Here is a 26,913-nt window from a genome sequence, read left to right on the forward strand (position 1 = left end):
TATTAACCAATTCTTTTTGTTCGGTGTGTCTATATTTGTTAATTGCAAGATTGATGCTTTTAGGGCTATATCCTCTCTCAAGAAATCTATGTGTAAGGAGCTTGCATTCTGACTTGTAGTCTGAATCTCTGCTGCAATTCCTGCGTGCTCTGTAGAATTCTCCGCCAGGTATGTTATCAATAGTTTTACTTTGATGACAGCTGTCTGCATGTAAAACTGAATTTACTTCCGTTGGTTTGCGATAGGTCGTAGTATGTATAGTATTGTCTGAAATAAAAATATGTAGATCAAGGAAATCTATCTGTAATGGACTGGCATGCCTCGTAAATTTAATACCAAATTTATTGTTGTTAGCATAATGTACAAATTCCTCAAAAGATTTTGAAGTCCCATCCCATATCACAATAATGTCATCTATAAATCTCTTCCAACCTATGATGTTGTTACAAAAAACTGCATGTGTATATATATGTTCCTCTTCATATTGTGACATGAAGATGTTTGCCAGAGAGGGCGCAAATTTAGCACCCATATCTACTCCTCTCTCTTGAAGAAAGGATAGGTCATTAAATAGGCAAATGTTGTTTTTCAGTGTAAAAATTAAAAAGTCTTTCAACATTTCAAGATGCTTCCAATGTGAAACCTAACAATTCCTAAAGGTGAACTCTAGTGCTTTCACTGCTAAATCATGTCCAATGCTAATGTATAGTGCTGTATCATCTAAAGTGGCTAGTAGATAGTGTGTGCGACATTCAATAGATTCTAGAAACTTTAGTACATGTGTGCTATCTCTGATATACGATCAAATTTTCACCACAAAAGGTTTTAGTGCCTCATCTAAATATTGCGAGAGGCCCTCTGTGGCCCATTCTATGCCACTCATAATTGGCCTTACTTCTGGCAGTTGTTGATACGCTTTATGTATTTTTGGTAGAAAATAAATGGTTGGTATTGTGGGATCAGTAACAATTAGAAACTTTTTTTCATCATCCGTAAGAAGTCCCATAGTATGCCATTTAGAGATTAGATTGGCCAACTCAATAACTATATTCTTAGTGGGATTGCTTTTCAGAGTCCTATAGCATGTGGTGTGTTCAAATGATCCATGCCCATTTTTATGTAATCCACTGTATTGAGCACTACTACATTGCCTCCTTTATCTGCTTCTTTGATAGTGATCAAATGATTATTAGACAGGGAATTCTGCGCTTTGTATTCATCTCTGATAAAGTTATGTCTAGATTTGTCAAATTTTTTGACATCGTGATTTAAAGACTTGTCCATTATCCAATGTATATCTTTGATCATGGATTTGTGAAAGATATCAATAACATTATCTAGAGTAGTTTGTGGAGTGAATTTAGATGGGTTTTTTGATTCTTGAATTTCCAAATTTCTTGGATGTACTCCTAAATCCGAACAGATTGAATCCAAGTCTGAATTCCCTTCTGTACATAGTGAGGTCAAAAGTTCAATACTGTTGAGGTCTGCCAAAGTTAGGGTACTCAAATGTTCCTCTGTTATTGATGGTATGAACGTGCAAACTGGGGTTGCAAAAAAAAATGTTCATTTTAATTTACGCACAAATTTAAACAGATCAATTTGAAAATTAACATAATTGGTATTTATTGTTGGTGCAAAAGAAAGTCCCTTATTGAGTATGGCAATCTCAACTCTTGTCAAATTATGATCTGATAAATTCACAACTAAATCTGGTGTTGTTGGCGTGCTAATCTCTTCTTGGAGGTTGATCTCGTTAAAATTCCTGGTCGGCCTGTGTCCTCTTCTGAGCCGCCTGCACTTCCCCCCCGCCGTCCCCTTGTGTGGTGTTGGCCATTGGAGTAGATGTTCCTGGCGGGGTTTGAAATCTGACTTGTTTTTGGAGAAACATTCTCTGATCTCCTTTTCTGTGCCTCCGTATCTCTTCTAAAAAAGTAAAGCCACATTGGTTGGCTGGTTCAGATTCATCTGCTGTATCAGTTGGAGAATCTAGATTTGCATTGTCTCGAATCTCCTCCTCTGAATCAGGGTCAGAGCTAGCAGGAGTGGTGTAATTTGAACTGGATTTTGATTTGGGGCCACTGTTGTCATATTTTGTCTGAAAAGTGTAAATTCTTGTCATGATGCCTACCCCTGGGGACCCAGACCACGTCCAGCAACCCCGGAAGCAGGCATCAAGTTATCCTAAGCACGCCCAACAACCCCTGCTAGGGGCTATTTGGGTCCAGTCCTGGCGCCTGTGGCGCCAGGCTCATATGGAGAGTCAGTCCTGGCGCCATAGGTGCCAGGCTCATAGATTAAAACTTACCTGATGCAGACCATGCTGCAAACTTACCTGATGCAGACCATGTGCAAGAGCTCCAAGCCAAAAGAGGCTTGGAAGGGACTACTTTACTTAGGGACTATTTTTTACTCGGGCGGGGCTGGGGAGGAATACTTACCTGGGACTACTTTGGATAATTTTAAACCACGCCCGAAGAGCAGCACACGCTTTGCGTTATTCTGCATCCAGCAGCGTAACGCTCACCGTGCCTGCAAGTCTGCATCCAGCCTTCTGCCACGCCCGCCTCGAGTTTGGAGCTCCTAGAAAAAGGGAGAAAGAAGGAGAAAAGGTTAGAACAAGAGCAATACCTTTAATCCTTACCTGAATTCCCGATCCATCGCGCCTTCGAGCTGGAAGAAAGAAGTTATTTTATGCGCATCGCCCTGCCTGCTGCAGCGCCGCGCTGAACTCACCGGCCTTCGCAGCATCTTCACATTCCACCGCATCCTCCTGTATGTTCCCGCCCCACTCCGGCACCTAAGGAGAAGACAAGAACAGCAAGGTGAGCCAAGGGAATACACAGAGGAATATTAGTTACCCTCCCATAGACTTACCTGACTTTACCACCGGGGGTACTATTCCTCTTCACGGGTCGGCGCAGCTTCCACTGCATCTTCGCCGAACCCCGGCCCCTAAGGGGAAACAAAAGGACAGCAAGGTGAAACAAAGGAACTAACAAGGGGAACCCTCCTCACCACAATAGACTTACCTGATTTTACCGCCGGAGGTATTATTCCCCAAGACTTCATACTTTCTCTCAGCGCCTGAATAAGGGAGAAAGCAACAGGTTACATATTGACATTATTTTACGAACTGTGTTGTAAAATACAAATCCTTACCAGAATACTACCGGTTGCCACGAGGAACTCTTCATTAGGGTCAAGCTGCAACCTGCAAGGAATCGGACAAGAGTGAAAGTCAGGCATTTGAACTCTTACGAACTTTATACTTACGGCGTCTTGCCGGGAATCTCGGAGTCAATATTGTTCTGGAACTCACCAATTCCTTTGAGCCAGTGAAGCAACTGGTTATCAACGCGCCCCTGCGCTCAATGCAGGATGGAGAGCTCATCTTTTCAAACCATCAGGTGAGACTATAAGAGGGGACATCAAAGGTGATCTGTGGGGAGAACAGCGGGGGTGAGGGGATTTACGCTCAACTCCACGGTTGGTTAATTCCCTTTCTCCATTTGCAGAAGAATATTCCTACGGGCCAAGCAAACAAAACTAGTTGGGCCAGTCCAGTCCGTCATCTCGGCCCTACACGTCAAATTGGTGGAGACCGCAGCTGTCCAGTTCCGATCAACGCCTCTGTGGGAGCCAGGTGAGCGTAACAATTCTATCAAGTCTATAGTCCTTATCATCCCTGAAAAACTTTCTGAACTTTCTCATTTTAATCTCATCTTGGAATTCACGGAGGATCTCATTCATTTTCTCGTAGTTTTTTTGTTTGGTTGTTTCTGCATTGCTCGTGTTCTTTATTTCCTCCTTAACTTGGTTAATCTGTTCTAAAACTCTAGTATGTTCTCTAGTAGCATGCATGATCAATAGTTCCAACATATTTTTGGAACTGGAACTTAAGTTATGTTCCCATTTCTCTGCTAAATCTGCATCATCTTTATCAAAATTTGGAAAAATGAGGATCGCTAGACCACGAGGAACAATATTATTTTCCAAATAGTTAGCTAGCGATGCTTGTTTCCAATATTTATTTGTTTCTTTTTTGGAAAGTCTTTCCAATCTAATAAATGTTTGCTTCAATGTCTCTAGCGAATCATAATTACTCTTAAATGGATTTGCCGTGCTGCCTCTTGGTGCAAAGAGTGTGGCCCTGTCTTCATCCCTATGTAGCATATAATCTGTCATATTTGCCGATGGTTGTCAGCTCGCACAGTATTGTATCCAGTAAACAGACTAATACTTGTAGTGGATAGATACTTGGTACTGTGCGCTATTCACCCGGCCTATTCAATTATTATAATTGACAAGTGTAAAACATCCAGCTGTGGGAGTCTCACAAACTGAGAATCCTCCACAAAAGATTCATCCTATAATGACAATAATTGTTTGCATGTTGCAAGTCTATCACAGCACTTGGAACTAATATTCCTCATCCATAGTATTCTATTTGGTAGAAATTAAAGTCCATACATTGGAATCAAAATGTTGTTTTCTTTATATTCTTGTCGTGCAGAACAACAATGATATAGCCGACACGTGTTTCGACCTCTGCGGTCGTTCTCAAGGCTATTTGTATCCATAGCAACCATATCAAACCATAAGCGCATAGATGATCATTATCATTTATATCAAAATCAGCATGGGAGATGCAATAAAAACAAATCATGATTAGCAGCATGTAGTGAGAAAGCAAATTTTCCAAAACATACCACACAGGTTGTTGAAGGTTGGGAAGTGTAAGCATCCATGGCAATTACGGAGCCGGGCAAGAGAAAAAGCATTTCCAATTAACTATGCATTTGGAATTAACATATATTCTCAGACAGTTTTAAGTACCAGTAATTACAATGCAGACATGAGATTCGACTTGTTTAAGAGTCAGATTCAAAACGAACTATAAGTGATGATGTTTATTGTTTACAGTATGACATCACGCGCTGTTTTGCCCGTGACATCATCATGTAACGTGCAGCCACCATTTTGTTTTGCCGCTAGTATCCAAAACGAGAAGAAACAGAATGGACGGTTTAATCGATGCTGATGTGAGGCTACTCTAGGGATTGAACCTTACTTAATAGGTGAGTTGAAGTAATCTCTACAATACACTCTTTGTAGCATGACAATAGACAATGTCAGTGAACATATATTTTCGAATTATTTAGGATACTGGGATCTAACCCGAAAAACATTCCTGACTGCAATAGAAGAGATATCGTGTCACGATTCAAATAATGATCAGAATTTGAGGTGGGCGAAATTATTACTAATGATACGACCTCATATACAGAGAAGTACATACTGAATACTCCAATTAATAATAATACATTTTTTACTGCAGATATTGAAGATTAAAACATCGGATAAAGGTAAGAAAAGCAACAACGTTGTGGCCAGTATACAGGGGAGCACAATTTGGGTGCCTCGCACAATTTGGATTCTAGCATGCCTTTTCTTTACCAAATCAACACCAATAGGTCATGGTGATTTAAGAATCAGAAACAACCTAATATTGGTAGAAGGTTGCACCAAACGCATGTACCCCAATGATGGGTTATGGACCACGTTACTTAACAATTAATCACATTAACTTATAGAATAAGATAACGAGTTGTTAGAACTGTGTGAGAATATATGTTTATTCCAAATGCATAGTTAATTGGAAATGCTTTTCCTCTTGCCCAGTGCCGTAATTGCCATGGATGCTTAGACTTCCCAACCTTCAACAACCTGTGTGGTATGTTTTGGAAAATTTGCTTTCTCACTACATGCTGCTAATCATGATTTGCTTTTATTGCATCTCCCATGCTGATTTTGATATAAATGATAATGATCATCTATGTGCTTATGGTTTAATATGGTTGCTATGGATACAAATAGCCTTGAGAACGACCGCAGAGGTCGAAACACGTGTCGGCTATATCATTGTTGTTCTGCACGACAAGAATATAAAGAAAACAACATTTTGATTCCAATGTGTGGACTTTAATTGATACCAAATAGAATACTATGGATGAGGAATATTAGTTCCAAGCGCGGTGATAGCCTTGCAACATGCAAACAATTAGTCATTATAGGATGAATCTTTTGTGGAGGATTCTCAGTTTGTGAGACTCCCGCAGCTGGATGTTTTACACTTGTCAATTATAATAATTGAATAGGCCGGGTGAATAGCGCACAGGACCAAGTATCTATGCACTACAAGTCGAACTGCAATTTCTGCCATGTGTTGGGGATGGCACCAAAACAAAATGGCCGCGATCAGGGCTTAAAAAATGCATTAGTACCCCAATGGCTACCATACAGGTGCATTGGTTTGCTAATGGGGTAAATGCACTATACCCCTCGTTTTAGACAAAACTAAATCAGAGCTGCCACTTGCCTATTTCAAAGCACACTTTTAGAGTGTCAGAAGTACTTTGGGACTTGGACTTAAAAAGCACCCATGATCTGGTAGCCATATGGGTTACTATGGGCAACACACCAGAAAGAGGGTTGCTGTGGCAGCGGGACTACAGTAGACACCCCCAGGCCTCAAAAGAAAAGTGAATAGCATTCACAGAACTTCGGTTGCTGTGGGATTGAAAAGTATTTTTTTCAGAATTGCCTACTAACCGAGTACATAGGGTGGCGGAAAGTAAAGACAACACACCCATACTTAAGCTTCCTAGACCTGGGCCGATGGCCCTACCTTGATTTAAGGGCTGTGACGACGGAGTTCGAGGCGTGAGCGCTGCAGGGAGGGTTGACAAGGTTTATATCCCCTTAACGCCTGGTACGGCCAGAGGGTCAGATCAGCAGAGCTATTACAACCCGCTTTTGGTGTTAAAATTAACATCCGTGTGCACAGGCCTGTATATTGTGAATGATTTTGGCCGTGCGGTTCAGGACATTTGCTGCAGGCGCGCTCCGCATTGCCAAAGGTAGCCTTGGGATGCGGTTTTATGGCCAATCTGCGGGCTGGTCGAGTGTCTGGGCTATACCATCTTTTATAAGTTGTAGATTGTCCAGTGACAGGACTGTGCGAGCGTTCCAAAAGTTAGAAGTGAAATTGCTTCCAGTCGAGAGGCGGCACGATTTGATCTGCTGTTTCATTAGGACAAACTGGCCACTCGTGAAATCGAAATCGAAAGGGCAAGAGTTATTATACTTCCGTGGAAACGCCTATGCAGAATACATAACCGAGAATTGGAAACGGGGAACCACTTATTATGAAATTGTCCAACACCAGGCTCTGGAAGCTGATTAATTGTATCGAAATGGTTTGACCAGAGAGCAACAAAACAAAACAAAACAAAACAAAACAATGAAGCAAGCTGCCTATTAATGAATGCGCAAACTAATGGCAGTTTTTCAGATAGCCACAGGTTTTAGAAAATCTTTATTCAGAAACAGATGCGCTGCAAACTCAACCGTGGTTATTGTTTTTTTTTCAAATATATAAGTATTAACTGCAGAAAGTGTAAAGCATTTGGGCAGTTTCTTAATATTATTTTAGAGGTGATTTTCAAATAGGTATATGCTTATGTTCATTTTATTACTTTTTGAAATATATATATTTTTATTGTATTGTTTATATTTTTTTGTATTCATTCCGAAAATAACAATTTATAATGGTAAAGTGCGCTGCAGATAATGGTCAGAGGTCATGACGTCAGGGCCCTTTTAAGGGATTGTGGGGCCCTCCTTCCTAGGCATTTTAAAGCAAGGGCATCTGAGTGACGTCATCGAAGATGAGCTCATTCGGATGCCCTTTGAGAATTGGCCTGCTACTTTTTTTGGCGCAAGTAAGCAGATGGAGGAAATGCACTGGCATCTCCTCACTTGCGCCCCAAAAGTTTTGAGAATGTGGCCATAGGTGTTACTCATAGCTAGTTGCCAAAATTGGGGTTTAGGGGAGCCTGAGTTAGGGTGGAGGGCACCTGCGGGAGTGAGAGAGAGAAGCCCATTACTGTATCCTGCTCGCAACCTGACCCAAAAAAAAAATATAAATGTTCCTATTTGTGAAATAAAGACCCACAGACTAGCCTTCGGAGTCTGTACTGCCATCCGCGTAAGGTGATGTCACAGTGGAATCATTCAGTCCCTGATACAAATGCCACCCATGAGCCAGGAGAAGGTGGTTCAAATGACTAAGACCGCCCAATTACCGACAACGGAAGCACCCGAAGTGGCAGATTGTGACCCGTACGGAGATGAAGATGTGGTTGTCCCACCAAGGGCGAAGGTGCTGGCCATGACAGGCCACTGTGGGGGAGTTCACAGAGATACATATTGGACAAGCTCTCTGAAGTCTGGGCTTAAGCACTACTTTGGAGAGGGAGTCAAATTCATAGATGGCGATTACCAAGGGAGAAGTCAAGGTTGTCCTCTTCCATCTAGGGAACAACCCCTATGTAATCAAACCTACCCAACTGATAAACCAACAGATATGAGAGCAGATCCTAGTCTCGGAACTGGAAGAGGTTGAGGTTGAGGACCTAGAAGAAACCAAAAGCAGTGATGCAGGGTTTGGAGAAATGACTGGAGTCTAAAGAGAGTCAAGGCCATTTTAAGGAATTCGGGTGACTGGGAATCGTGACATATTTGGGCCTCCTCCCAAAGCAAAGAAAATACAGGATGCAAGAATCATCAGTCATGACCCTGCGCCCACCTGTCACAATCACAACCAATAACTTAGTATGTTGCCCTGGCAGTAATCATATTAAGAATAAGAACTTCCTTGACGTCCACATATCCCCTTCAAATATGTTGTAATCCAAATAATAAACAAGTGACATTTTAAGTTCAGAATTAGCAGTCAGCATTGAGTCGAATTATGTTCTTGCATAAGTAAAGGACACAATGTAAGGATAGCATCCATGAGAAAGGTATAAAAGTTGAAGCATAGATGCAGGACACAGATCAATAATCATATTAAAAAGATACCCCAAATACAGTATAGATACAAAGCTCAGATTAGCAGCCTCACAGAATCCATCAAAGGTCATTGAAATACTTGGGATTCCAAGTTGGGAACAGCTTGTTGTACCTTCTCTACAGCAAGGTGGAAGGCATCAAGAATTTCCCGGCACAAGGACGAAAAAGGATATTAGAGCTTTCTTGGCATTGGTGGGGTACTACAGTCACTTTTTCCCCAACATTTCCTCAGTAGCCGCACTCTAACAGATTAATTGGGGAAATCCCACCCTACCCTTGTTAGTTGAGATGAAGAAGCGCAAGTAGATTTTGAAAAATTGAAAACCCAGATTTGTCACTGCATGGTCCTCACCATGCCCGACTTCTCAACGGAATGTATTCTGCTGACATGTGCTTCCCTAGTTGGGTTAGGGGTGGTCCTATCATAGATGGGGAAGAAAGGTCAGTCCTCCATATTGGATGGAAGTTGTTCCCATGGAAGAGGAAATATCCTAATATCAAACTAGAATGTTCGTATGTCTATTACCTCGGCTATTCACAGTCTGAAGGATTACTTGATTGGTGGAAAGTCAGAGCTTGTAACAGATCAGGATGCTCTGGTATGCATGGCCCATAATAAAGGCACCAACCCTGATGTCTATGATGGCTCTTGGATTTTCAGCCATAGACAGACTCAGTGCAGCATGGGAAGGGAAAGACCAAGACAATGTTGACTTGCTTGCGCAATACCATCTGTCAGCTAGAGTGCTCGAAGAAGCGGAGGAGAGCTCAGAAGAAGTAGCGGCGGTAGGTCACAGTGTCTGCGGCTGGACCCTGTCAGGGAGTCTAACCAACTTGGGGCTGGGGGTTTACGAGTGGCAAAGGCCAGAGCCAGCCCTGTCCCAGAGGTGGGGAGTGGGAGTCGAGGGTCACCCCAGACCCTCCAACTCCCTCACATGCCTCGAATGAGAGTGCAGTAACCACTTTCTGTCACACGATACCTTCCAGTACATTCTATGGCCACAGTTCTCTTTTGTATTTCAGGACCCCAAGTACCCAACGTCCCAGTGGCGGAACATGAGCAAGGGGAGTGGAAAAAGCCTGACGCCACACCAAACGTAACCTGCACGATGCTACACTAAATCAATTCCCAATTCAGTAGTAAAGCAAACAATCGACCCTGGCTATGGAAAATGCTGGAGTCGCAGCTGTATAACCTGGTCCCTGTAGAAGGACTAGCCACATATTAACCCACAGAGTCAGATGAGCATTGGAACCAATGGGAGGGGTGGGGGGAGAAAGAAAAGGGAAAAGCACAGAATAAAAGGAGAGTAAATGAAAGACAGAGTCGGAGTTATAAGATGTGTTTGGAAGGAGTGGTGGTGGACCAAAAGACCAGGCAGAGGAAGAACAGTGAAGAGGAGCATGGAGGAGTTGGTGGTGGAGTTGGGCCAGAGTGCAGGAACGGTATTGGTTGTGAGAGAGAGTGGTGCCATTTGCAAGTGTGAAGCTGTGAATGTGAGAGTGCGTGTGATTGTAGAGGAATGGTGAGATGGAGTAGGTGTTGGTAGGAGACAGGAGAGGAAATGGGTGAGGACATAGAAGAGAAGTGTGATTATCGAGGAGTGGAGAGAGAGTGTAAACATCAGGGGCACAGAAGGAGAGAGAGGAGGAAGACGAACAGAGAGAGTGGGAAAGGGCGAGTCCGAGTGGATCAGAGGGTGAAGTACGATCGCGGAGAGGTGAAAAAGGGAGCAACCGACTGAAAGAACGGACCAGGTTTTCTGGTATTGGCACACATTAAGAAACATCATCCGTATTGTAAATACCTGGGGTGGTTAGGAAACCCTAAGAAGAACGCAAGAGGGAAAGATGAGTCTTTGACCATTAGGCCCTCACCTAGAGCTAACTCTAGATAGCAGGTGTTACCAGTCCCTAGTTGCCAAACCTGGGGTTCATGATGCCTGGGTTATGGGGGAGGGTGCCCGCAAGAGGCTAAAGAAAGAAGGGTAAACCATTAGTGTATTCTTCTCACAAACTGAACAGAATAAAAACTATACATTTTCCTATTTGTGAAATTAAGACCCTTGAGTTATCCGCCGGAGTCTCAGAGTATGTACCGCTATCCAGGAAACAGAATAGAAGTTACCAGGAGGGTACAGGTATCTGAATATAGACTACAATCAGAAGAGGGCCATGGCTTTCAAGCGGTGTTGCCATGAGTGAGGAAAGAAACAAATGGTTTTGTGATGTCCAGTATATCAATTGTCAGCATTATATATGAAGCAACCCTGTAACATGTTGTGACATGAGTGAGGCTTTTTTTAAGAGTGTGCCCCGAGAACTAATGGGTTCATTATGAGGTCAGCAGATTTTTTTGGGTTAAATACCGCTCTCCAAAGTTACAACCTCCACCGGTGTTATTTCACAAAATCTGACCAATTCACGGTTTGAACTTGCAGAGGTCGTATTTCTGGAACATATCCAGAGATATTCAAGAAAACCATCTGTGCCAGTGGTAATCTGAAAAGGTACTTTTTAAACATTTGTTTCTCCGGTTCCTACCTTTAATCTGGAGCTAGAAACAGGTAATGTATACTATTGGCTTGTACCACTAATTAACATTGTTTAATACATGTAAGAGTCAATATTCAGTTCTTTTTCATCTTCACTTCCTGGTGCCTCTACATTGCAATCTGCTCCTAACATGGTGCAGACACAGTTCTCAACCGGTGGGGACTTTTAATCATGGCCGCCCCACGCGGCAGGGAAAGCAGCTGACCTGAGGCCCTGACGTGGCCTGGCCTGATTGGTTGGCCCCTTCTACTTCTCCTAAGCAGCGCCTGAGCCTGCAGGCGATCGCCGGCCCCTTCATAGGGCCTCCTGAAAGGGTCCAGTCCACCCCTGCCTCGCCCTGTCCGGACCTGGGCAGGCCTCGTGGACCCAAAGCCACGTAGGAACTCCCATTGTTTCCTCAGTCATTGCACACCGGTTATGCACCAGCTCTCTTGTTAAGATGCTACATTATCCAATGCCTTTTCTTCTACCATGACCCTCGATCTTACTGGTTTAGCACACCCGCAACAAGAGAGCTTCCCACTTCCGGCCACATCCTGTTTCACACTGTGTGCCCTCCGTTAGGATCCTTTCTACTTGTAGCTTTGCTGCATGCATACCCCCACTCAACACCCTGCGTGTCACCTAGCTACTGCAACACTTTCTAGCAGACCCTGCCCCACCATTCCGGCAAAAAATGTCCACTCATCTTCCGGCTCGCCCGTCCACCACAGCCCATGCTGTGAGTACCTTCACTTTAAGAACTCATCTTTCTGCCTGATGTCCTGCTGTCTGAACTTCCTAACCTAATACTCCTACTGTATCTCTCACCATGTGAAATGCTCTCTGCTGTTCTTCCCTCCATACATTGATTGTTTCCTGCTGTATTTTGTGCCTTGCCTGATACCATCTTGTGCTGCATTTTGGGTCCTAGCCTGAATTTCGTATCTATGTGTGCTTTTATTTGTGCATCCACCATCTTTGCTGTATTTTGCGCATTGCCTAATACCATCTTGGGCTGCATCTGTCCCTGCCCAAAAACGAACTTCGGTGTGCTTGTTAATTTCTGTGCCTTGACTGTCTTACGTTGCTCACCTGCTTCAGCTTTACCTACCTGGCTGTTAGGTCACTTGGTGAGTTCTCGTGCATTGTGCAGCTTCTCCTGTCTATCTCTATCTCTCCTCCACTATCCCCATGGCACTCAATATGTCTCTGATCTACTCTAACTGCTACCCTATCACCTATCCTATCTCTCACAAAGTATGGAAAGAAAAGCTAAATAAAAGGATCTTCTGGGCTCTAATCCAGGCCTACCTATTGCTGAGACCTACGTCAATGCCACTTCCAGGCAGGCATTTACAGACATCCTCTTCAATGTCCCTCACCCGACCTATGGACCCCCAAATTTGATCCCATTTCTCTCCCCCTTCTCCTCCTCATCCATTAATGGTGGCACTATGTGGGAAGTACTGCTTGCATACTTCTCATCCTCTAGATCTATCATTAATGTCTATCATAATGGCACAATTATGGACCAAGGTCCCCGACCTGCTCTTCTCCTTGACTGGTGCCTGCCTTCTCTCATACAATTCCTCCCTTCTCCTGCCACCCCTTCCTTTCGTCGCACTTCACCACCACCGATGGGAGTGCAATGCCCCTGTACACCCCATTGGAAAACCTTCAAAGGCAGCAATCAGCTTCACTTATCTACTCTGAAAGCTCACTCTCGCTGTCAATCACTCCTCTGACATATGTCTCCTTCTCGAAGACTTTGACCTGGATGTCCTTGCTCTTACCGAGAAATTGTTCAATTACAGCTCTGTCACTTCTCTTGACACTCTCCTTCCAGAGGGTTACGCAATCCTCTCCAAACCCACACCCAACAGGCCTGGAGGTGGAGAGGCCCTGATCTTCCCTGAGTGGGTCCCTGCCTCCATCATTCCTACCCAATCCTACTGCTCTTTTGAATGCATTGTCTTTAGGTTTGTGGTCTCACCTACTCTCTCTCTCTCAATCTCTCACACACACCACTATCTATAGATCCCATGGCACTGTCACTCTCTTTCTCTCTGAATGGGCCAACCTTGGTTCTTCACTCACCACCTCTTCCTCCAAACTCCTCCTTCTTGGCGACTTCAACATCCACCTTGACTCTCCTGAACCTTCCACCTCTCAGATATGGGTCCTCTGTGACTCCCTCTCTCTCACTAGTCTTTCTTCTGGCCCTACTCACTGTGCCACACCCTTGATGCCTGGCAAGATCCCTATCCCACTTCACATCAAAAACTCAGGACATCCTGTCCTCACTCTCCTAAACTCCCCATTTCCTCTCCCACGCCTGCCACTCTGCCTCCCTTGACCCCCCTCCTCCCATCCCCCTCCCTCTCCTCCCTCCTGCCCATAGCACCGGATGAGGTCCCTAAAGTAGTCCGCTCTATGAAGACCTCCTCTAAACAGGTGCTCCCCTGCGCCTCCAGAATCATCAAGGACAACATTTCCTCCAATGACCCAGCTCTTGCTGACTTCTGCAACCACTCACTCGCCACTGGCTCTTTCCCTCTATCCCTCAAATACTCCCTTGTGCACCCTCTCATAACAAAGACGTCTGATGACCCCTCCAGCCCAGCTAACAAACGCCCTATCTCTACTACTCCCTTGCTGTGTAAATTCTTGTAAAGGTTGGTCCTCCCCCAAATTCCGGGCATCCAGAGGCACAGAAACTGCTCTCCTGAACACCTGTGAAACCATGCTTGCAAATCTCGACTCCAACTTTCCTACTGTTCTCATTCTCCTTGATATCTCCTCATCCTTTGACACGGTCAACCATCCCATCCTCATAAAATGCCTCAGTGACACCCTCAGAATCACGGACTGGGCACTGGATTGGCTGACTTCCTTCCTCACTAACCACCCTTCCCAGCTGCAACTGAAACCTTTCTACTACACCATCACCCCTCTACCTCTGGTGTCCCCCAGGGCTTATCACCATAGCCCTTCAATATCTATCTCGGCCATCTTGCTCACCTGATCTCCTTCTCTCCACATTTCCAGTGTTATGCCGATGATACACACCTTTCCTTCAAACTTCCGTCCACCTCCCCTTCTTCCTCCTCTCTCGTCTGCAACTGTCTGTCCACCATTCAGGCCTGGTGTGCAGCGAATTATCTCTGTCTCAATGCCAGTAAGATGGAGATCCTCCTCATCAGGACACCTGTGCCCTTTTTTCCTCCTACCGTCTGGCCACCTTCCTTGGGCCTTCTACTCCCACCATCTTGTGAGACCAAAAACCTTGGGGTCATGTTTGACTCTGCTCTCGCCGTCAACCTTCACATCATGGACCTACCAAGAAGTCCCACTTCCGTCTCTACCTCCTCAGAAGTATTCTTCCTTTTCTCACCATCGCTCAGAAACTCAATGTCTCCAGAGCTGTGGTCCTCTCCAGGCTGTAATATTGCAATGACCTCTTTCTCAAACTCCCTCTCTCCTCCCTTTGCCCCCTCCAGCTAATCCAGAACAAGGCTGCACAACTTATCCTTGGCCTCAAGCCCAGGGACAGTATCCCTCCAGCCCTAAATTATCTCCCTTGGCTCCCGCAGGAAGGATCAAAATCAAAACCCCCTGCATCATCCATAGGCCTTCTGGGGCTTGGGACCATGCTATCTCCAACTTTCCCTGCCTAAACATTTCCCTGCTAGAGCCCTACGCTCCTCTAATTTCAACTCTCTGACTGTCAAATGCTTCTCCAAGCAGAAATTGGGGGCAGGTATCTCTACTCAGCTGGTGCCTCCCTTTGGAACATCCTCCCTGCCTCTCTCAGACTTGAGACAGACCTGTGTAAGTTTGGGAAACTGCTCAAAACTCTGCTTTTTTCTACCTCTTTTCCCACTTCCCTTCCCTGCTAATCACCCCACAGCTGTGGTGACTGTGGCCTGATCCTCATGAATATCACAGGATCCCAGGCCATTCCTCCTAGCCAATAGCAACACCCCTCCCCCACTGCACTGCCCTGCGGACTCCTCCTTGGTGGTGCTACTTCCCACCCTGTGAAGCACCTGTATCAGCACTTCTCCTGAGGTTCTCCTCCTTGGCTCCCTTTACAACTCCTGTCCCGGGCCCTCCTCCAGCACTTGTCCACTCCTCTCTTCCCCGTTCACCCCCTTCCCTTGCACTTTTCCGGAATGCACTTGCATGGCCGAATGCCACAAAGCCTAGTAGGACCACAACTGTATTTTACTGTTTTCCACTGTTGTTATTTCCCCTGTTCCCTTCCCATTTAGCCTTGTGGCGCCTTGAAACACAATTCTGTTGTATAAGGTGCCTAACAAATGCTCAATAAAATAAAATAAAAATAGAATACTGGCCATTTTATGCATTTTATGGGTCAGGAGGTGAGAGGCGGGCCCCAGCGATAGAGCCACCTCACTGGACTCGGCTGCCTGGCTTATATAGCAACATGCTTCCTCCCCCTGATTGGACCTAGGGCTGAAGGTTTGCATGTATGTCCCCTCCCCATGATTGGAACTAGAGGAGATGGTCTGCAGCTGTAAACCAAAGAAGCATGAGGGTTGAAATTGGTTAGTGATTCTCTCACTTCCTGGTGGTCAGAATGAGGCTAAGGGGCTGGGCTGAGCCTATAAGAGGCCTGCTGGCCACGTAGAAAGTCTGTGTGCATTGAGAGGCAGAATAATCTGCTTGTGTTGAGGATATCCTGCTATGCTGTTGTTGGGAAAGCAAGTATGTTAGAGAGGCTCTAGGGGTGTTTAGGTTTCCACCAGGATCTTTTTGTCCTTGCAGCGTTTTCCTAGGGTGTCCTTGCCCTTGGAGGATACATTCATTTCCCTGACCCCTTCAGTGCTTTTTGGTTGGGAGAAATGTGCATTGCGGGAGATTTAGTCTGCCTGAAGGTGATTGGCCTGTAAAATGTTTGTGTTTGGACCCTGAGACAGGTTCCCAGACCTCTTCCCTTTCTTAAGTGATTTGACGGATTCGGCCAAAATGACCGAATCCAATTTACCTACCCCACCAAATTACCGAAAATAGATACTACCAAATGTCCTACTGGCTAAATATTCGTAGGACATTCGGTAGTATCTATTTGGTGGAGTAGGTAGGAAAAAAAGGCAGCAAGGCCCCCCCCCCCAAAACCGCTCTGCTTACTAACTGTGAGCGGGGGTTGCGGGCGTGTCCCCCGCAGCTGTCCCACAGACCAAAAAAAATAAAAAGGATGCGGGGGCTGCAGGGATGTCCCCTGCAACACCCCGTTCACCATACTATATAGTATAGTGAGCGTGGGTTGCGGGGGACACCCCCGCAGCTGACCCGTCAAAATAAATAAATAAATAAAGAAAGAAAAGGACCCTGTGGTGCCGGTTCCTGATCAGCGAAGTGAAAAGGAACCGGCGTTGCAGGGACACGGCGATACGGTGGGCAAGGTAAGTAAGGGGATGGGGGTTTGAGTAGGGGTTTGGGCGCATTGGGAATGTTTGGGGGAGAAATGACTGAAGATTATTTCAAGCAAATCATTTTCGGTCATTTCTCCCTCAGAAATGTGCATTGTGGTAAAATCACCCCAATTGGATTTGACTGGGTATTTAGCCAGCTTTACCCTCTCCCTGTTGTCAATTCTGCTTTTTGAATTCGGGCCAGGTTTTCTTTTTGTTCCTGAGGGGCATTATGGGTAATGTATTTTTTGCTAACTGTCTTGGCTAGTTATCCGGTTCCATGAGTTGCCTGGCTCGTGGTCACCAGATGAAGTTCCAGATAGGTAAAATATCATCACAGATCACAAGACATTTAATGGGTTTAATTGAATGCATTTAAGTTGTTAAGAACAATCAGACAGCATGCTCAGAGCCTCAGCAGCACATTATCTAATACCATGATATGTGCTGTTTTATGAAAAAATAAATACACCGACTCTTTGCATTGGGCAGCCAAGCTGGGGGTCTAGTTTACATGCTCTTCTGGCCTCCCATAGTGAAATCACTGCTTGGCATGCAGGCACTGTGCTAGGCAGTAGTGTCTTAATACCCAGCAGATACTGTGCGCATGGAAAGGTGTGTGGCCTGGCTACCGGCAGAGAAACCTTGCCTGCTTAGTCCACCGGGCACATTGGCGGCCAGTTGGTACGCCCCACGGACCGTGGGCCTTCCAGGAAAAACTTTTCTCAGTTTACTTGACCGTTTGCCTTTTCACCCCTCATGCGGGCCCATGTATTTAGGATTCTTACAAGTGTATCGCTTACCTCTGGTGTCAATGTATGCAATTACCTGGTTCCTTTTTCTTTACAGCTTTGAGGGCGTCTGGCTCCTGTCCTGTGATGGCAAAATGACGCAGCACAGAAAGACACACTTTATGAGAAAACTGGAATTTTATGAATAGAAAACTTAACCAAAATAATGAAAGGGAAGTTAATAACTCACAGTTCTCAGGACTCTCTAACCCTGATATCACCCCTTTTATTGGTTATGTGTGTTTGTCCTGATCTCTCTTTCACTGTTATCTCAGTGTCCGTTGTGTATTTCAGAGTGGGTTCCAAACCCTGCTTTTCTCTAATGTCCGTTGCAGGTTTTAGAGGGGCCCCTGATGTTTTCTGTCACAAAATATTGATGCTTATCAACACATGAATGTTCCTGTTATTTTTCTTTTATACATTCAGTTTATTTAATTTAAAAAGTCCAACAAAGGACAGTCATCGGACAGGAGACAGCCTCCACGGTGTGATTCACTTATGTGTAACAATTTTCCAAAAGGTGTTTCTTCCCAAGAAAAGAGCAATAGAGTGCAAATAAAGTGCAAAGTCCTGTACATTAAATACATTAAATCGCATACAAATTATTAAAGTGACTCTCAACAACAGACTTGACAAAATCACAAACACGGATTCTCTGTCAATAGCTTAGCCGAAACACGATTGCCCCACTTCTCCTTATTTTCAGTGGTGTTGATTACAATCATGTGGTGTGACTTATGCACATCCATGGAAGTCTCCTACCATTTCGGATCTCCACAGTCAAAACTCTTTATGAGCTTGGCCTATCCGTCACTTTCCAGGGTTATTGTGAAGTGGGTTCCTGTGACAGGCAGGGAGGGTCTTCCTGTATTCCAGGCTGAGCTCACTATCTCAGTTCCCCAAGGTTTAGGCCCTGAGCCCCCTTCACACATGTGTACACTCTGTAATCTCCCTTCCAGGTGTTTGGTCCTCCTCTCACAGTTTTTGGCTGCTTGGGGCCAATCAGGCACACTGGAACGTTTGTCGGGTATCTGCTGGTAGGGTTGCTCTATCAACCTACTTCTTCTGGCTCCAATGGGTCCAGCCACCACTTCTTACCACCTTCTCTTTTCTTATGCAACCACCACCTGATTTTACCACAACATGTTTATTTTGTATTAATCCATCAAACATACACAAATAATGAATTTTCAATAGCATCCATTAATCAACCTATCTATGTATATATATTCAGTGAAATAAACGTTAAAGGGACTTTATGGTTAAGTTGCGCTACTAAAAACCTATGAAATTCAGTGAAAAAACATTGTGCACGGCATGTTATGGTTCGGGTGCCCTAAGAAAAACTTAGTACATTCAGTGCAAACACTTTGTTAAAGGGACGTTATACTTACTTTGCACTACCAACTACCTATCCATATTATGGGTACATGTAAAACCCCAAAACCCCGGAAATTCGCCAGTAATGGTAAGCAAAGCAACAATACCACGTGCCACCACTGTGCTCTGGTAAGACTAACACCCATGACATCAAAGATGATATCACAAATGTCATTGATGACATCACGGATGACAACACATGTGCTTTTAGTGTTCCTGAAACGCCTCCACAAGGGATTGTTCTTATAATGTTGCCAGAAAACTATCACAGTTCTTTTGGGAGTACTATGATGAGATACATAGTTCATTAAAAAATGCATTGCTATAAACACCATTGCATTATAGAGTTCTTTCCACTACATAAGCCTATTCATGTAGAAACGTTGGCATTCTCTGCAGCATGCATTATTTAAAATCTTGCTATGTTGCATGGTGAAATGATGAATGCTTTCCTGTCAGATTTTTGCGTACTGTGAAAAATGTAATAAGTAGCTAACAATGCCTCACTTACTAATTAATTGTACTACTACACAGAAAACATAATACACCACAACAGCTAGAAAAATGAGCATTTATAGGAAAAGTAAGGCAAGCAAAAAATCAGAAATATCACCAGAAAGTGTTCATAACCGAACTGCTTATCTTCATACACAGACATGATTACTGTGTTTCACTCCTGCTTCTTCCCCTACATATCTTTATCATATGATGTGACTAAACAGTGAGGCATGCAGTATAAGAACATATCAGAAGGGTAAAGTCTACAAATGTAGTACCTTTTGAATTTTTACTTCCTGACTGGCAGTCAACATAACACCTGGCCTAGATACGTCAGTGAACAAAACATAGGGAGCCAGAGATGTGATGTCATCATGTGATGTTATTGTGCTGTGTACGGGAGTGGGGGAACAGATTTCAACCAGGGTAGGGGATTTTGTCTTTAGTGGTGGCTCTGAAAAGGGCCTTTTTTGTTTTTTGTAGGTGCTTTCAAACAAACACCTTTTTTTGGGGGAGGGATCATTTTCTTCTCTTTACATTCTTAGAGGAACCTCTTCAAAGAATCATGTAGATTGTAAAAAAATGTACCATTTACAATGGTGGTCAAAGAAATGCCATTTGCATGGAAAAAGTACACCTTTCTAGAATTAAGGATGTCATTGTCACAGTAGAACATCCCAGCAGTGCAGCAAAAAGCAGACCTCTGGCTGCAGACAAATTACATTCGGATAGTCCCATTCTTGTCTTGGTGGTATGCATGAGAAAAGCACCTTGGTAGTGGGAAAAATCTGCTTCACTGCTTTCAGCAACTTTTTTAGTTGATGCAGAAAACATGAACAAGGCATGTAACCCAAATGCAGGGCGCTGTAATGCATCACGACAACATGAACAGTAGCAACATTGGCCACATTTCTGCAAAGTCCAATCACAGCTCCGGAACTGTACTCACGCAAACTGCACCACAAAGCCTCCACTCCTTCCAAATTGAAATTTTCAGCAAGGCCTCTTTCCAGGGCATAGCTGTGCAGATCCTGCACAAAGGCATCACACATGATCAACACTGTGCGTCTCTCCATCTCTGCCAGCCTCACTACACAGAGCAATGAAAAAAGTGTTACCACCCCTTCCTGTGAAGCACACCCTCAACACCTGATTGGATACTCCCCACAGTCCCATTTTCATGCCGAGCATGCTCACAAGTACAGTCTGTGGCATGTGCGCTTCCCCAACTACTTCAAGGACCACGCCCTAGTAAAGCAGGGGCAGTGCTTCTTCCCTTTCCACTACTCTTTTTCCAGCACTCCCTCATTGGGTATTATTAAATCATCACATATGCATCCACCAATGAGATCCAAGACCTCTGCATCTAACAATATAATTTCTGTGCAATACTCCATATGTACCGTTAACCACTCAGAGTACAACTCTTGTGTGATTGTAAAGCACCTCCAGTATAAAGTTCTGTGAAACTATGCAAGATTTCTGCACCCACATTCATCCACATCGGCATCCATCACCACAAAGTACAGGTATCAATATATTTTATCCAGTACTTTTGCAACTGTGTTATAAGTGCCTCTGAGCAGGGTACCTGTCACTAAACCTCCATAACATACTCAAGAAGCATACAGTCACAGTCATGTGTCCCATCACCTACCATCAAATGCCACTTGCAATGGTATGGGCGTTGAAAGTTTTCATTTACCCATATGAACCATTGCAATATCCAAACAGTTACTCTCTTCTTTGCTTCTGACAATTGTACACCTTTTTTCTGCACTAAGACCTCTCCTATAAAAGTCGTAAAATTGTCGCTGCAAAGGAGCACTGAATGCATCCTACCAACCTAAACCAAGTACATATATTGCATGCATAGGAACAGAGTGCCTGCCACTTACCTTGCACACTTCACAGAATGTAACATTGCTTAGAAAAGCAAAACAATTTATCTGTGCATTGACAACAGTACCGATCGTAAATGTGAATAAACAAAACCAACAAGTGAAATTATTGCTCTACTCATGTAGGAAGCATATATGCGCAGAAACGGTAATGGATTTTCACACATGAAAACATTTTCCTTTCCAAGCTGCACACCTTTCGGAACCTTTTTCACACCCTTCTGCAACTAGGACTAATCCATTTGCAAAGTGAATACTCCTACACCAATGCACAAACTTGCTAAACCGCACGTTGTACGACAGACTTACAAGTGAGCCACTTACCCCCTTACCAACAATGCTGAGGCTCCCAAGTCCCCATTCATATACAAAGCCATCCAATTACACACACTATGGGCCTCATTACACGGTAGGCGGTGAGCCATTGCGCTATTAGCGCCATGGCTCATGCTGGTAAAATACCGGCACCGCCTTTGCGGAAAGGGGATTTACCGCCCCATTCCAAGGTTGGAGGGGCGGTAAATCCCCCTTCCGCCATTGCCCTTCCCCATTCCCATTTCTGCCCCATAGGGCTCTATGGGAATGGGGAAGGCGCTAATTACGGCACCGCAATTTTGCGGTGCCGTAATTAGCTCCGAGGTCCCTTAGCGGGTTGGATTTTAACGCATGCAAAAAGCAGGCGTTAAATCCCCCAACCCGCAAAGGGACCTCGTAGTAAGGCGGTAGGGATTTACCGGTACCGGTATTTTACCGGTACCGGTAAATCCGTACCGCCATCCCTGTAATGAGGCCCTAAGTCTTCCGGCCAACACATCCCACTACCCTTTTAAGTGGTGTATTCTCCAAATGCACTCAGTATTCCATTAAAAAACATATTTTCTTATTATCGTCTTTCACAGTTGCAGTAAGCACCTCTGTCCTGAAAGCCAGTGGCGTGACAACTTAAAAATGCAACCCAGAGTAAGCCTATTCTAGACAGCTAACAAAGTAAATGCAATGCTTTCGTGGAGTTTCGCCTCTTACTGAGACAGTGCATTGTTCTTGTATTCTCAGGTACACAATTGCATCAACCCACTGGTGTTTGCGTCATTGTTACTCATTGCACCTCAACAGTTCCTCACTTTGTGTTAGCATGTGTCACCGCCATTACATTAACTTCCACACAGCAATATAACATTCCCACCTTACACTAACACACCATTACACAATCACACACCTCTATCTACATCCCTACCCTCACATTCATCCATTCATGCAAAGCTACACACATATACATCACAAAATGTGCACACCCGCACTTTCCTTTTTTCTGCAAAAGCTGCTACAGAATGCCTAGAAAAAAGGAACTCTGTAGAAAACAGTGCAGAAATAGACAAGCTGTACAAGCATAGCAAGTAGCCTTCCACCTCTAGCAGATTGTGTACTGAAAGTTGAAAGGGAATAGCTAATGCAGTCACTAACAAAAACCAAAGTACCTACCAGTAAGGAGAATGTAATTCCTCTCTCAAAATGTAGACATAAAAGAAAGGTAGTAAAAAGAGTGCAACTGTCACTACTGGTAATAGAGCATGTACAAATACTAATGTCACCAGAATGAAGCATTTCAAAAAAGTAATTTTACAAGAAATGTTTCTACATACACTCCTTTACCCTTAAAAGTAGAGGGGAGAAATGACGCTCAGCCCTTAAACCTTACTGCAGAACAGTAATCCTGGAAGCTCTTGCAGACAGTGCAATGTTCTAGAAACGAGAAAACATTCTATTAATTGTAAACAAAATGAAACCACTGCCAAAATTAATTTGTAAATTACAAGCGGTACTACAAAACAGACGCAATATCATTATAGATAGCTTTGGCAACAAAAGTACAGGAGAGTAGAGTCACACCACAACCATACTTCAATGAAAAATCATAGAAACAAGAGCAAAGGAACCAAATTGCCATACATAGGGAGACAATAGCATAATGGAACAAAAACACTGCTTTCACAAATATCCCCATCACACTTACATGTTACTGTCAATGGTACCGAACCAATATGGGCCATCTACAAATGGCCTTGCTCATCAATGTGTAATGGTCGCCACACCTCTATCGGGTCATTCCAGCAGTTCCTCAACCACCATGTGAAAGGCAACGAGAAAGGAAAAATTAAAATACTACAAACTATAAACTCCTGTCCAGTGCACAAATACACAGGAGTACCAGGACATTTGTTAACCTGCATTTCTGGACCTGCTTGCAAAAGTACCTTCCATCATATGAAAATGTTAGCACCACACCATTGTCGTGTAAACAATCTCATTCACAAAGTGTACTAAGCAAAAAGTACTCAGATACAAAACTGCCTGTTCCCTTCAAATTGTCCATTACAAGTGGTGTGAATTACTGTGCAAATGCAGCAATCAATGATCTATTACCAATGCCACCAATTGTTGAAAACATTTATGTAAACGGCTCAGACCGTTGTGTTTTCAAATGATAGTCCTGCACACAAATGCTGCAAACAATCCTAGAAACAGTTACAGAGTGTCAGGAATAAGACAGTAATTGCACTACTGTGCTAGAATCGTAAATGCACATTTAACACACAAGGAGATCCACCAGAAGTTGTAATGTAGTTAATACAATTATTGGAAAGCAAAAACATACCCACAAATGAAATCTTTCAGACTTCCTACTTGTGGAAACATACATGCACTCTCTGCAATCATGTCATTCAGGAACAAGTCCTTAACAAACAGTTTCTCTATGTACCTATACCTAACTGTAATTTCATTCCATTTTAGCAAGTGGTACAAAATGCAAAGCATAGCATATTGTGTAAGCCTTGCAATTCCGATAATCGTTCCACCTTACATATACAATCACATAGGCAATACGTAATATGAATGATTTCAACATACAATGCAGATGGAAACAAAAATAAGTGCAAGCTTACAAACTTCACACACTGACAGGTATCACTTGCCAACAAAATCTTCCCACCAATGGCCATAATCTACCACACAGGCGACACAACCAGTTCAGGTCACTGCACTGCATACATTGGAAAGTAGGCACTGTTGGGTGTCCTGACCCACGTTTGAGCTATCATGCTGCAACATTTGGTGCTGTGGGTTTAGAAAATCCAAGATGGCCAAAAAGCCCACATGTGCGCCAGAATCCAGGAGAACCACGCAGTTTGTGCGTACACCAAAATGGCTGCCTAACTTGCCACCCACCAGCGCGAGCATGATGGGCCAGGGTGGCATGAGTGGAATGGATGCCAAAGGTAAAACAGCAGCGCCTGTTAGCTCAAAAACGCTTTAAAATTACCTTTGGTTTATCTGAATGCCAGCTCAAAATGCCTATTTTCAAACATTGCAACACATCCACAAATCTCACTGAACACCAGCGGACATCTGGCAGAATGAAGTATGTGTGCATACAAAATCTGGGAAGATGAAGAGCCCAAAACAATGTTCATAACAAAACTGGCTGAGCTATGCATGTCAGCAGCCTAACTGAAACTGGATTAAAACCACCAAAATCGAAATATTTAAATTAACTGAGTGACCTACTTTTGAGTGTCACATAGTTTGTAACTGTTAAAATGTAATAGTTTTGAACTTAGAATCAGCATTCTAGCTGCATTGTATTGACTTAAACTGGGGAACAAAAAGTGACATTTTAGTTGAAACCTGGCTTAATGAAACTGAATTCTGCCTGACATCTACCCCCACAGGAGTTAAAACCTGCTCAGCCACTCTTCCCCTTGCCAAAAGGAGTTGTCACCTCTCTGATTAGATTAGGGGTGGAGCAGCTGGGGACTACAGGGAGGTGAACAAAGGCCTGTCCTGGACTCAGGCAAATGTTATATTGGGGCGTCGTAAAAGTGGCTTCCTCTTGGGAGAAGTGGGAGGAGAAGTGCCTCTGGGAGCCACCCGAGCTGGAGGCGGGGACAGGCAGAAGCTTCCCCCATGTGCTTTGGAACCTAAACCACACCCATCTGGGCCAGTGCATAATTTTAAAAAGATAGATAACTCATAGTGCGGACTTGTCAGAATTATATAAGTAATATCATTATTTTTGTGATTTTTCTGTGAACATTTTGAGATGCGTTAGGACCCTGTGGTGTATTCTGGGGGTTGCTAGCGGAAAATAGGGTCTCACTCCAAATGTCTGCATGTTAAAAATCTGACACTTCATCAATTCATGTCCATACTCCTTGCGCACATGTGTGTAAATTTGGGTAAATGTCCGATATTGCAAAACCAGTTAAAAAGCGCAAAATGTTGCCATTTCTGAATGCAAGCCCCCAGGAAGAGCAGAGTTTGAACAGAGCATACCTCATCTGATATGTGATGGGTGCATCTAATTTTAAACAACTGCGTATCTGTGCAATATGTATTTGGGTCAAATATAGATTTGTGTGGAAACTGACCAGGGGAGGATCCTCTGACCCATAAAACCTACAGCATCACTCTGACTCACATTTCCTTCCCCCAATCATGGGAGAGGGGAGAATTGGGCCAATGACAAGTAGAGAGGGGCAGGCTTAGCTAGGCCCAGACACACACCCATTTTCAAAACACATAAAAAGAGACTGCTGGGACAGGTAGAGAGATTCAAATCCAGTTGCTGCAGAGCGTTTTGCCGGACCACACAACATCCAGAAGTTACCAGTTCCAGACTGACTCCAGCTACATACTCCAGAACCTAGAATTTATACTTTAGAACCTAAATCAGAGGCCTAAAACCACAAGCTGAATTCTCTGCAGCAGGCCTCAAATCATTGCAAGCTTCTCACAGCCGGGCAAGCTGCTTGAATCCCTTGTAAAGAACTTTTGCCAGGACCAGTGCAGAGATCCAGAAGCCGTGCAGAGACCGCTGTATCCAGACAGACCAGACCAGTGCCAGACCAGACCAGACCGTGCAGAACCGCAGACCCAGAGACCAGATCGCTGTGAAGTGCCGCTAGCCTGATTGATCAGATCTGTGACGAGACCCAGTCCTTCCAAATATATTGTGAGTACAGCTAGGACAGGGCAAAACCAAATCTCTTAGTTTAAAGTAATATAATTCAATCTATTTAACCTAAGTAGAACTGCCTCCTAACTGTCACCTGTCATTTGTAAAGCTGCACCACTGTCACTTGTCAATTCTGCAGCTGCATAGCTGTCACTTGTCATTTTGAGTTTACTTTAAATCCGATAAACGCCTTTACAAAATCGTTCATATCTCTGGAACCGTTTGGGCTACGAACTTGGTTTAGCTTTCCCCTTCAAGCTTAGAATCTAAGCTTTCCAACAAGCTTCCTACTCCTTATACTTTTTCCGCAATCACGATTCAGGCACTCCCGAATTTTACCGCGATTTGCGATTGGGTTAAAAATCCAGCCACGTGTAACCATCAGCAGTCATTTCTTTCCTTGCTAAAAATTCGTTTGCCTCTTAATCACCATC

The sequence above is a fragment of the Ambystoma mexicanum genome, chromosome 1p, assembly GCF_040938575.1.
Source record: "Ambystoma mexicanum isolate Mex_15411 chromosome 1p, UKY_AmexF1_1, whole genome shotgun sequence".
Classification (NCBI taxonomy): domain Eukaryota; kingdom Metazoa; phylum Chordata; class Amphibia; order Caudata; family Ambystomatidae; genus Ambystoma; species Ambystoma mexicanum.